Below are 13,118 nucleotides of genomic sequence, written 5' to 3' on the forward strand. Positions count from 1 at the left end.
AAATAAACAAATGGCGACTTTTGTGGATATGCCTGGTTTTGAGAGAAGGTAGCTAACCCCCTCAGTCCCTCCTCCCAGAACTCCGTGCTCCCAGAGACATGGCTGAGGGCACTGAGTCTGTGAGCTGGGGCTGGCGGGGGCTTTCTTGAGCCCCTGTCCCCTCAGAGTCCTCAGCCAGGAAGCCCCGCACCCTACGCTCCTCTTTCCCCTATGGTCTCAGCTCAGACCCGTCTCTGAGGCTGCTTCTCAACCCCTGACCTGCAGCTCACATTTCTCTGAGCTCTGTCCTGGCTCTGACCACACGTACGTCATGTCTGTGGGTCAACCCCTCCCACTCTGACCATAAGTTCTATGGCAGAGAGGCTGTGCCTGGCATATGGTAGGTCCCTAAGGAAGGTCTGCCACCTGAATGGGGCAGCAGGCATCAGAGAAGCTTGGCAGCTGGGCGTTGGCCACAGTGGGAGGCAGCACACATCCCACGGACTCCATTCTAGCTGACAGCTGGGGTCCCAGGGAAATGGTCTCCCATGGAGCTGCCCATCTCATGGGATATAGCGCGACCAGGCGCCCAGACCCAGCAAGGGAGTGGAACGTGCACCCACCCAAGTTCAACGGAAGCTAAGTCACCTGCGCTTCTGAATGCTGGCTCTTTAAATCTCCCTGGGCTAAGTCTGTGATTGCCCCCAGAGTCTGGGCAGGGCTGGGACAGCTGTTGGAGAGAGAAGAGAGGCCCCAGCTGTGGGGAGGCGAAAGCCAACGGGAGCCAGGAACCAGGCAGGACTCACAAAGGGTGACATTCCAGGCACAGTGCTGTGAACATTTGGGGACAAAGGTCCTTCGGTCATTCACACCACAAAGATTTGCTGAGCCCAAGCTGTGGTCAGGCACTCTGCTAGGCAGTGAGAGCAGCTGGCGGGGTGGGGGAGGGGGAGATGAAGATGCAGAAGACATGCTTCCCACCCTGGGGAGAAGAGACATGTAAACAAATAATTCTAAGTCAATGAGATAAGTGCTAATAGAGGAATTACCGAGAGCTCTGGGAGCTCAGAGGAAGGACTAGCTGAGCCTAAGAGGTCAGAGGAGGCCACAGAATGAGGCTGAGAAGTCTTAAAGAACAAGCAGGGAAGGGTATTTGAGGAACAGGAACAGCATGTGCAAAGGAAGATCAGATCCCAACTGGCAGGTAGCCCTGCATAACCAGCCAAGGGATGGCGAGCAGAGAACAAGACCGGATCCCAAAGGACCTTTGGTATCTTGCGAATGCACTTGGGGTTTCTCTGAGGACGCTGGGGAGCTACTGAAGAATGCAGGCCAGGAAGCCACCTGATTGGATGTGCATTTCAGACAGGTCACAGCAAAGAAGTTCAGAGGGTGGACCTTGTAGATACCAGGAAGCCACAAACCTACTCAAGGATATAAGAGCAGAGCTGGCCCCAAAGAAAGCAAGCAAGATGCCTCTACCCAAGCTGGTCACCAGGGACAAATGGAATCATGGGTTTGGGTCCTGAAACAGCCTGAGTACTGGGAGCAAAGCCCTCCCCTCCGGGCAGCTAGGTCTCTTCATTCATAAAATGATTTTGAGATGGAAGGGAGGCTAACAAGATGACTTCTGATGTTTCTTGCAGGCTTTCCTCTCTGGAATCACCACCCTGGTCCCTCAGAGACACAGGAACGGTACGAGGGAAAGTCTAAGCTCATCTTCCACTGCTTCCCCTGCCAGGGAAGGGAGGCTTGTGCAGGCATCCGTCATCTGTCTGCCATAGCTCCAGCAAAGAGTAATATATGGCCTGATCCCAATGCCCTCCAGGGTAACTAGAGGTAATGCCCCCAGCACCATCCTCTTCAAGTTCCCAGGGCTTCCCAAGGATGTAACCGTGATCGCACTTAACCAAAGTGAGCAAGGCCTGCAGAGCAGCCCGGCCCAGAGAAAACACACCTGAACCTCATCAATCAATGTCATCCCACCACATTGACTTGACAGCAGGCTGCCTGGGAATCCCACATTTTTCCTGTTTCTAGAAGAATTGGTCTCAGGGGAGGTATTTCCTAACACAGCAGATTTGCTGTAGACAGCCACAGAGAGCAAGCATGCGCTGCAGACCGCCACTTAAAGGAAGCATGCGTGGGTACTGCTCAACCTGCCGATTTCAGCCCTGGCTCACGAACCCAGTTCTGCAGACTGTGTCTGCACTGGGGATCGGTGCGCAGAGGGGCCAGATCAAAACCCAGGACTCTGAACGCATGGCCAGTCCAGGAAAAATGACTCCTCTCTACTAGTGGCCCTTCCTTCCTCTTCCCTATGCCCTGCTCCCTAAATGCCTTCTAGTCTTGGCCACATTAAATCTGTGATTCTAGGCTAGGTGAGGTGGCTCACACCTGTAATCCCAACACTTTGGGAGGCCAAGGTGGGCGGTCACCTGAGGTCAGGAGTTCGAGACCAGCCTGGCCAACATGGTGAAACTCCATCTCTAGTAAAAATACAAAAAACAGCTGGGTGTGGTGGGGGGACCCGTAATCCCAGCTTCTTGGGAGGCTGAGGCAGGAGAATCTCTTGAACCTGGGAGGCAGAGGTTGCAGTGAGCCAAGATCGCGCCACTGTACTCCAGCCTGGGGGACAGGGAGAGACTCCATCTTGAAAAATAAAAGTAAATAAATAAATCTGTGATTCTAACATCCCCCCACTCACTTCGTCCCATCCCAGCCCTCGTCCTCAGGGAATCCTCTCTGCTCCTCTGAGAGAGTAAAAACACTAAGGGTGGAGAGGATTGGCCAGAGCCTCAAGGAAGGCCAGCCCCTGTACTGACCCCTCCTCGTGCGTCCCCTCAGCAACCTTTAATGTCAACATCTCTTCACAGAAGGGATGAGACAACTGAGGCTTCGGGAGGTGAAGTCCTGTGCTCAGGTTGGGCTGTGTGTTGGCGTGTCCCTTCCCACAAAGCCTGTGACCCACTCCACCACTCCATGCTGCCCCAGAGACATGGGGCAATGATTTGTACAGGAAATCCCATCAGGCAGCATCACTTCTAGAACTAACCAGGAGCTTGGTGTCTTTCCCAGGCATTCAGAGTCCCCTTGGGCAGTTCCCCAGCCTGGACTCAGACTCAAGCTTCAGACATTAAGCACTGAAATGCTGGAATAGTCACAGCCTACTCATGTGTCACCAGAAGGTCTGGGCAAAGAGAGGAGGCAGACAAATCACCCAGGGAATGAAGCAGGGGCTTCTGCCCTCAGGGCCTGAGAATTAAGAACAGTTTCAAATCCTTGTTTCGCTCCACTAGGAAAAATTAAATAATCAAGTGGGGGCCTGGAAAACAAGACTAGCAGGAAGTCAGAGGAACTGACAAACAACTGGGAACGATGAAGCTACTGAGGACGGGCCAGAGGAGCCAAGAAGCTAGAATCTGCGTGCCTGCGCCGAGCGCTCCGGGCAGCCAGCACTTGATGATTTACTGCTGAATCCAGTCCCTCTACGGACCAGCCTCCAAGTCACGTGGACCGTAAGGAATGGTTTGAGACCATCCCAAGAAATATTTGGGCAGCTCAAGAGATGCAGGAACTGTTGCCCATCCCCATGTTTCAAGAACAAACAAGTAAAAGCTAAACCAGGGTCAAGCGCTCTGAAACTCGCTCCCAGGCGGGGCCCAGTGTCCCCTGGACAGGGCTCATGCCCTACTGAGTTCCTGATGCTGACCTCAGGGGAGAAACAGCCCACCTCATTGGCAGGGGGTCACTGCTCACTGTTCGGGCAGTAAACTAAACCTTGCTGTCATTTATGGCCATTTTGTCCCTTTATCATTGTCATCAGTGGTTGGTAAGAATATCCACAGTGAGCTGAAGTTTACTATCTGTCCTTTTATTCTGTCCTCTCTCTGTGTGTCTCATAATTAAAAATTCCATTTATGTGTCTTTTGGCAGACACCGTTGTCTTCCTACCCTAAATTCTTCCCTACCTTCTTCCTGGAAAGCCTGGCTTTCTTTCTGGCTTTCTGGTTCAGGTAACTATTCTTCCTCCACTTGACTTGAGGAAGGTGAACTCTTACCCCTCCCCAAAGGAAATGCTGATGGACTAGGTCACCCTGTGATCCCATTCCCCTTGCCAGTGACCGAGCTGGGGATGGGCATTTGATGCAGTTGTGGCTGATGGGCCATGAACGAGTGTGTGGTAGTGTCTCTCCAAGAGACACGAAGAAGCAGGTCAGAGGGCTTCTACTGCCTAGAAGTCTTGAAGTCTTCTTCTAAAGCAACAGTAGTTAAGACAGCATGGAAAACGCAAGAGGCAAGACGAAGAAGTCAATAGTGCAGGACGGAGAGTCCAGAAATAGATCTACCCATACACAGCCTATTGACTTTTTAAATGTTTGTGGGTACATAGTAGGTATATTTATTCATGAACTACATGAGATATTTTGATACAAGCATGCAAAGCATAATAATTGCATCGTGGAAAATTGAGTATCCATCCCCTCAAGCTTCAAGCATTTATCATTTGTGTTACAAACAATTCAATTATACCTTTAGTCACTTTTGAATGTGCAATTATCACTGACTATAGTCACACTGTTGTGCTATCAAACGCTTCAGCCAACTGATTTTTTTTTTTCTTTTTGAGATGGAGTCTTGCTCTGTTACTGAGGCCAGAATGCAGTGGCACCATCTTGGCTTACTGCAACCTCTGCCTCCCAAGTTCAACCAATTCTCCTGCCCCAGCCTCCCAAGCAGCTGGAATTACAGGCGTATGCCACCACAACTGGCTAATTTTTATATTTTTAGTTGAGACAGGGTTTCACCATGTTGGCCAGGCTGGGTCTTCAACCCCTGACCTCAGGTGATCCACCCACCTCAGCCTCCCAAAGTGCTGGGATTATGAGCGTGAGCCACCCACTGTGCCTGGTCCAGCCAAATGATTTCTGAGGAAGGTGCCAAGGAGAAAAGGAAGGTCTTTTTCAATGACTGGTGTGGGAACAACTGAATATCTGTATGGCAAAACAATGAATCTGGATCCCTGCCTCATGCCAGACACAAAGATGAATTGCCGATGATTTACAGGCCTCCACGGAAGAGTGAAACTAGAAGACATCTAGAAAAAGAAAGACAAGGAAGAGAGAAAGTGGAGCCCCTCTTCTTTCACTTAGTGATGTGATGTCCGCGTCGGAGTGGGGGAACTGTGCAGTCATCCCGGAACTATGAGGACAGAGCCCGTGGACAGCAGGGAAAGAGAAAACAGCTTCAGAGCTGCCCTCCGTGTGGCTTGCTTGCTATGTGCGATGACGCATTTCCCTTCGTTGTTAAGCTAACTGTATTGCATTCTCCATTACTTGCAGCCAAAGCATTCCCACTGAGACAAGCCTGTCCTTTGGTTTTTCCCTCCTATGGTATGGAGTTTTACATAACTATTTCTGTTCAGGTAATAAACACAAAACCATGAACACTGACCTTCATATGGAATTTAAGGATTGCTAAACATTTATTGTATTATAAGCTCGCAAGCTTGATCAGTACAACTAAAATACGTAAGCCATATCTTAGTTTCTTTAATAATTCCTCTTAATTTACACTCTTTAAGTAAATTACCCAGGTGTTTGAAGAATGTTATCAGAATTGGACAGTCCCTGTGTTGGGGACAGAGCCATTAAAGCTGGTATTTCTTTTTTTCTTTTTTTTTTTTTTAAGACAGGTTTTCACCATGTTGGTCAGGCTGGTCTTGAACTCCCGACCTCAGGTGATCCGCCTGCCTTGGCCTCCAAAGTGCTTGGATTGCAGGCGTGAGGCACCATGCCCGTCCTCTTTCTGTCTCTCTCTCTCTGTCTCTCTGTCTGTCTCTCTCTGTGTGTCTCTCTCTTTTTTTGAGACAGGGTCTTGTTCTGTCCCCAGGGTGGAGTACAGTTACATAATCATGACTCACTGCAACCCCAACCTCCTAGGCTTAAGTGATCCTCCTGCATCACTTCCTGAGTAGCTGTGACCACAGGTGCACACAACCATGTCTAGCTAATTTTTTTGTTTTTTTGGAGGCAGGGTCTGTACTAGTCCATTCTCACACTGCTAATAAAGACATGCCCAAGACTGGGTGATTTGTAATGGAAAGAGATTTAACAGACTCACAGTTCCACATGGCTGGGGAGGCCTCACAATCATGATGGAAGGTAAAGGAGAAGCAAAGGCACGTCTTACACGGTGTCAGGCAGGAGAGCTTGGTGCAGGGGAACTCCCATTTATAAAACCATGAAATCTTGGCCAGGCATGATGGCTCATGACCGTAATTCCAGCACTTTGGGAGGCCAAGGTGAGCAGATCACCTAAGGTCGGGAGTTCAAGACCAGCCTGGCCAACATGGTAAAACCCCACCTCTACTAAAAATACAAAAATCAGCTGGGTGTGGTGGTGCATGCCTATAATCCCAGCTACTCGGGAGGGCGAGGCAGGAGAATCGCTTTAACCTGGGAGGCAGATGTTGCAGTGAGCCAAGATAGTGTCACTCCACTCCAGCCGGGGTGACAGAGTGAAACTCTATCTCAAAAATAAGTAAATAAATAAATAAAACCATCAGCTCCCATGAGAATTATTCACTACCAAGCGAACAGAATGGCATAAAGCGCCCCTATGATTCAATTACCTCCCACCAGGTCCCTCCCACGACACATGGGAATTACGGGAGGTACAATTCAAGATGAGATTTGGGTGGGGACACAGCCAAATCATATCAGGGTCTCACTATTTGGCCAGGCTTTTCTTGAACTCCTGGACTCAAGAAATCCTTCTGCCTTTGCCTCCCAAAGTGCTGAGATTACAGATGTGAGGCACTGTGGCTGGCCAAAGCAGGCATTCCTATACAGCCTGTCCTGGTCCCTCCTGTCACAGCCACGGTCCCCCTCCACCTACATTCCCACCATTAGCACCATTTCCTCTGTGTTAAACAGCAAAAGTGGAGAGATTTGCCTCAGAATCCCCTGTGATACTGTACTGGGCTCAGACAAGACGGCCCTTCCCTTTTCCCATCAGCCCAGTGGATTGTTCAGGAGATAAGCTCTTATCAACCAGAAGATTCTGAAAGCTGTCTTCAAGGGAGCAGAAGGGAAGCATGACAGCCCAGAAAAATCATTTCAAAGCACTTAAAGATGCCAGGTCAAGAGAGAGAGCAGTGAAAATGAAACATGGTGCAGCTGCTGCATAAAACAGTTTGGTGGCTCATCAGAAAAATTAAACGTGGAATTACCATATGACCCAGCAATTCCACCGCTAGGTATACAGCCAGAAGCATCAAAAACAGGTGTTCAGACAAAAACATGTGCAACAGTGTTGATAGCGGCACTAGTCACAACAGCCAAAAGGTGGAAACAACCCAAATATCCACTAACAAATAAAGGGATAAGCAAAAGGTAGTTTTTGTTTTGTTTTGAGATGGAGTCTCATTCTGTCGCCAGGCTGGAATGCAGTGGCACAATCTCGGTTCACTGCAACCTCCGCCTCGGGGTTCAAGTGATTCTCCTGCCTCAGCCTCCTAAGTAGCTGGGACTACAGGTGCACACCACCACACCTGGCTAATGTTTGTATTTTTAGGAGAGACTGGGTTTCACCATGTTGGCCAGGATGGTCTCCATCTCTTGACCTTGTGATCCACCTGCCTTGGCCTCCCAAAGTGCTGGGATTACAGGCATGAGCCATTACGCCTGGCCAACAAAATGTAGTATTAACTATATGATAGAATGTTATTCAGCAATAAAACAGAATAATGTACTGCTCTATCATACAACATGGATGAACCTTTAAAACATTATGCTAAATAAAAGCTAGTTGCCAAAGGCCGCATATTTTATGATTCCATTTATACAGAATTATATAAATGGAATCTGAAAGAACCCAGAATAAGCAATTCCACAGAGACAGAAAACAGTTTAGTGGTTGCTAGGGGGTGAGGACAGGGGAGGGAGGGAGCGGCCGCTAAATGGCGACAGGGTTTCTTCTTGAGGTGGTGAAATGCTCTGGAATTAGACAGTGGTAATGACCACACAAGATCGTGAATGTACTCAATGCTGCTGAACTGTACACTTTAAAATCATTACAATAATGTCATGAATTTTATGTTATGTGTATTTCATCTTTCTTTTTTTTTTTTTTTTTTTTTTGAGACAGGGTCTCACTCTGTCACCCAGGCTGGAGTGCAGCAGCACGATCAGAGTTCACTGCAGGCTCAAACTCCTGGGCACAAGCAATCCTCCCCCTTCAACCTCCTGAGTAGCTGGGACTACAGCCACACACCACCATGCTCAGCTAATTTTTTCTTTTTCAATGAGACAGAGTTTTGCTCTGTCGCCCAGGCTGGAGTGCAGTGGCACAATCACAGCTTATGGCAGCCTCCATCTCTCAGGCTCAAGCAATTCTCCTGCATCAGTCTCCCAAGTAACTGGGACTACAGGCATGCACCATCACACCCAGCTAATTTTTGTATTTTTAGTAGAAACAGGGTTTCACCATATTGGCCAGGCTGGTCTCAGACTCCTGACCTCAGATGACCCTCCTGCCTCGGCCTCCCAAAGTGCTGGGATTATAGACGTGAGTCAATGTGCCCAGCCTTAGCTAATTAAAAAAAAAAAAATGTAGAGAGGGGGATCTCACTATATTGCCCAGGCTGGTCTCGAACTCCTGGTCTCAAATGATCCTCCTACCTCAGCCTCCCAAAGCACTGGGATTACAATGATTACACATTTAAAACAAAACAAAACAACAACAAAAACCAGTATGACTGCCTGGGAAGAGTGGCTAGAAAACCGGAGTAAGGGGATCTTAAATGACCAGGGGACCTCGGGAGGCCAGCTGGGGCCACCCTCTGCATCCAAGTGAGGCTGAGCCCAGCCCCTGCAGTGGGAGTGATAGATTCTGGGCCCAGGCCAGAACTTTCTGACATCCTTGGACCCCTCCCCACTTGTCTCCTTTAAGTGCCTGTCAATTTGATGTAGTCTCCTGAAGTCTCTACCAAAGAAGCCAGCGTCACCAAGATGATGTCAATCAAGAAAAAGATCAATCCTAACCACGGGGCCACAACAGCTGACCTTTGATGAAAGCAGAGGATTGCAAAAGGAATCAGATTAGAGATGTTTAACTAGAGAGAGATCCAAGATGGCTGATCACTAGCAGCTCGGGATTGTAGCTCCCAGTGAAAGCGCAAAGAAGGAGAGGACGCCACACCTTCACATGAATTCTTGTTGCTCACGCACCAGGAGATTCCCAGAGGAGGAGCCCCACGGGTCGCCAGCGCGACTCTTGTGACCGGCGAGGCGGTTTTGCCGGTGCCTCAGAGCGTCGGTTCTTGGTGCAGAGTCAGAAAAGCACCATCAATCTTAACGCCGCTGATTTAGTCGGCGCAGTGGGTTGCTCAGATTTCGGCGCTGAGAATCAGTTAAGTTGGACGTCCACTCAGAAACCCAATTACAAAGACAGTAATTATAAAGACCACAGATGGATAAATCTACAACGAAGGGAAGAAAACAGTCAAAAAAGGCTGAGAATACCCAAGATCAGAACGCCTCTCCCTCAGCAGGGGATCCCAGTTCCTCATCAGCAACGAAACAAGGCCTGATGGAGAACGAGTGTGTTCCAATTACAGAAGCAGGCTTCAAAATGTGGATAATAAGAAACTTCTGTGAATTAAAAGAACTTGTTCTAACACAATCTAAAAAAACTAACAACTTTGAAAAAAGGTTTGACAAAATGTCAACAAGAATACACAATTTAGAGAGGAAAATAAGTGAATTGATGGAGCTGAAAAACACAATATGAGAACTTCGTGAAGTATGCACAAGTTTTAACAGCCGAATTGATCAAGCAGAAGAAAGGATATCAGAGGTCGAAGACCAACTCAATGAAATAAAACAAGAAGACAAGATTAGAGAAAAAAGGATAAAAAGGAATGAGCAAAGTCTCCAAGAAATATGGGACTATGTGAAAAGACCTAATCTACGCTTGATAGGTGTACCTGAATGTGACGAAGAGAATGAATCCAAGCTGGAAAATACGCTTTAGGATATTATTCAGGAAAATTTTCCCAACTTAGTAAGGCAGGATAATATTCAACTCCAGGTAATACAGAGAACACCACAAAGATATTCCTCAAGAGCAACTCCAAGGCACATAATCGTCAGATTCACCAGGGTTGAAATTAAGGAGAAAATACTAAGGGCACCCAGAGAGAAAGGTCAGGTTACCTACAAAGGGAAACCTATCAGACTTACAGCAGATCTCTGAGCAGAAACACTACAAGCCAGAAGAGAGTGGGGACCAATATTCAACATCCTTAAAGAAAAGAACCTTCAACCAAGAATTTCACATCCAGCCAAACTAAGCTTCATAAGTGAAGGAAAAATAAAGTTTTTTGTGAACAAGCAAGCACTCAGAGAATTCATCACCACCAGGCCTGCTTTACAAGAGCTTCTGAAAGAACCACTACACACAGAATGGAACAAACAGTATCAGCCTTTCTAAAAAATACCGAAAAGTAAAGAACATCAATATAATGATGTTCTTTATATTGAAGAATTTACATCAACTAATGGGCAAAATAGCCAGCTAATACTAAATGGCAGTATTAAACTCACATATATCATTATTAATTCTAAATTTAAATTTACTAAATTCCCCAATTCAAAGACAGACAGGCAATTTGGACAAAAAACAAACCCATCGGTATGCTGCATCCAGACCCATCTCACATTCAAGGATACACAAAGACTCAAAACAAGGGATGGAGAGAGACTTACCAAGCAAACAGAGAGCAAAAATAAATAAACAAAAAGCAGAAGTTACAATTTTTGCCTCTGATAAAATAGTCTTTAAAGCAACAAAGATCAAAAGAAGCAAAGAAGGACATTATATAATGATAAAAGAACGCAACAACAAGAAGAGTTAAAGATCCTAAATATATATGCACCCAATACAGGAATACCCAGACATACAAGACTTATAAAGAGACTTAGACTCCCACACAATAATAGTGGGAGACTTCAACATTAATATTAGACAGATCAATGAGACAGAAAATTAACGACGATATCCAGGACTTGAACTCAGATCTGGAACAAGTAAACGTAATTAACATTTATAGAACTCTCCACTTTAAATACACAAAATACACACTCTTATCAGTACCACATCATATCAACTTAGAAGTTTAAACGAAATGTTGGTTGGCTCCTTGTTTGTTATTCTCTTCCCTCATTTTCTTTCATGTCTCCATTATTAAGGACAATTATAGGCATACCCTATTTAGACTGCATTCTAGCCCGGGCAACAAAGCAATATCCCCATTCTCTCTCCCTCTTCCTCTTTCTCTTTCTTCCTCTTCTTTATTCTTTTTCTTATTCTTTTTTCTTTCTTAAAAAAAAAAAAAAAAAAAAAAAAAAAAAAAAAAAGATGTTTAACTAATGGTGCCTGGAGCTGCTTCCCAAGAAAGGCCATTTGGAAAATCTGAAGGAGAGAAATGCTCCCCAGCCCAGACAGCAAGCCATGACCTTCTTAGCCTGAAGAGGAGCTTCTTGCCAAGGGCCAAGATTTATGGCGTGGACTCCGTTTACAAAGGAGATGTAATCACATCTCACTTGACATTTAGTAGAAACAGGCCTACATCCCAGGAATGAAAGCCTCAAGAACAAAGTGCTTACTGGCTGCTGCACACACACATACAACATATACATTTGTCTTGAATTTGGGCCACGCAAACATCGAGTTTGGGAATGCCTCTGCTTAGGAGGCTTAGTGGAACGCGCAACTTGCCTGCTACTGCAGATGCTAAGACGCCAGTGATTCGCTTTCCCATCCTCTCCTGCAGCTGAGGCGGGGGATTGTCATGGGCTCTGTCCACCAAATGCAGTCTCGCTGGCCTTTGGATTTGGAACCAGAGACACAAAGAAGCTGGTGGCCCCTTAGTGGCAGTGGCAGCAAAAGTATCCTGGTGTGGTAGGGGCGGTTGAGTGAGCCACAGTCTCTAGTCAACAGACGAGGGCTGTGATGACGTCAGGGGCTTGTTTCTGCCTCAGCAGCGCCAAGCAGAATTCTGTAGCTCACCTGTGAGCACTTAACAGTGCTGCTTAAATCAGCAAAAGTTGGCTTCTGTAGCCTTCAATTAAGAACACACCTCTCAGGTGTGGTGACTCAGGCCTGTGATCTCAGCACTTTTGGAGGTGGAGGCAGGCAGATCACTTGAGCCCAGAAATTTGAGACTAACTTGGGCAACATGAGGGAACCCCATCTCTACAAAAAAATACAAAAATTAGCGGGGGCTGGTGGCACAGGCCTGTAGTCCCAGCTACTCAGGGGTTGAGATGGGAGCATTCCTGGAGCCCAGGAAGTGGAGGTTGCAGTAAGCTGAGACTGCACTCCAGTCTGGGTGACAGAACAAGACCCAGTCTCAAAAACAAACAAAAAACCAGCTCACTCCTTCTAGTAATGGCTTCCAACAGACCCCTTTCCCCTAAGGAGTAGTCATGTGACCCAACCTGAACCAATCATAGTGCCCCATCCCTCCAGTCACAGTGATTGGTCTAGACTTGGGCATGTGACCCACACAGAGCCAATCAGCATCTTTCCCTGGGATGTTCCTACTGTGGAAGAATCCCTCAAAGACTGTAAAATTCAGGGGGGACAGCTGCTATGTTCCCCACCCTCAGGGAGGAGATCATCTGCAGTAGGAGAGAGTGAAGCCAATAGAAACAAGAAGGAAGAGTGAGAAAGAGAGAAAAGCCTGGTTTCCTTTGACTCCCTGCTCCCACCATACTTTCTGTGGCATGATTATGCAAATCTGTAACTTCCTTTTTTGTTGTTTTGAGACAAGATCTCCCTCTGTCACCACCCAGGCTGGAGTACAGTGGTGCCGATCAAGGCTTACCGCAGCCCAGGTGCAGTGGTTCACATCTGTAATCCCAACACTTTAGTAGGCTGAGGCGAACAGATCACTTGAGGTCAGGTGTTCAAGACCAGCCTGGCCAACATGGAGACACTGCGTCTCTACTAAAAATAGAAAAAATTAACCGGCTGTGGTGGTAGGCACCTATAATCCCAGCTACTCAGGAGGCTGAGGCAGGAAAATCGCTTGAAACCAGGGTGCAGAGGTTGCAGTGAGCTAGGATCAT

Source organism: Saimiri boliviensis, chromosome 2 (genome assembly GCF_048565385.1).
Source record: "Saimiri boliviensis isolate mSaiBol1 chromosome 2, mSaiBol1.pri, whole genome shotgun sequence".
NCBI classification, from domain to species: Eukaryota; Metazoa; Chordata; class Mammalia; order Primates; family Cebidae; genus Saimiri; species Saimiri boliviensis.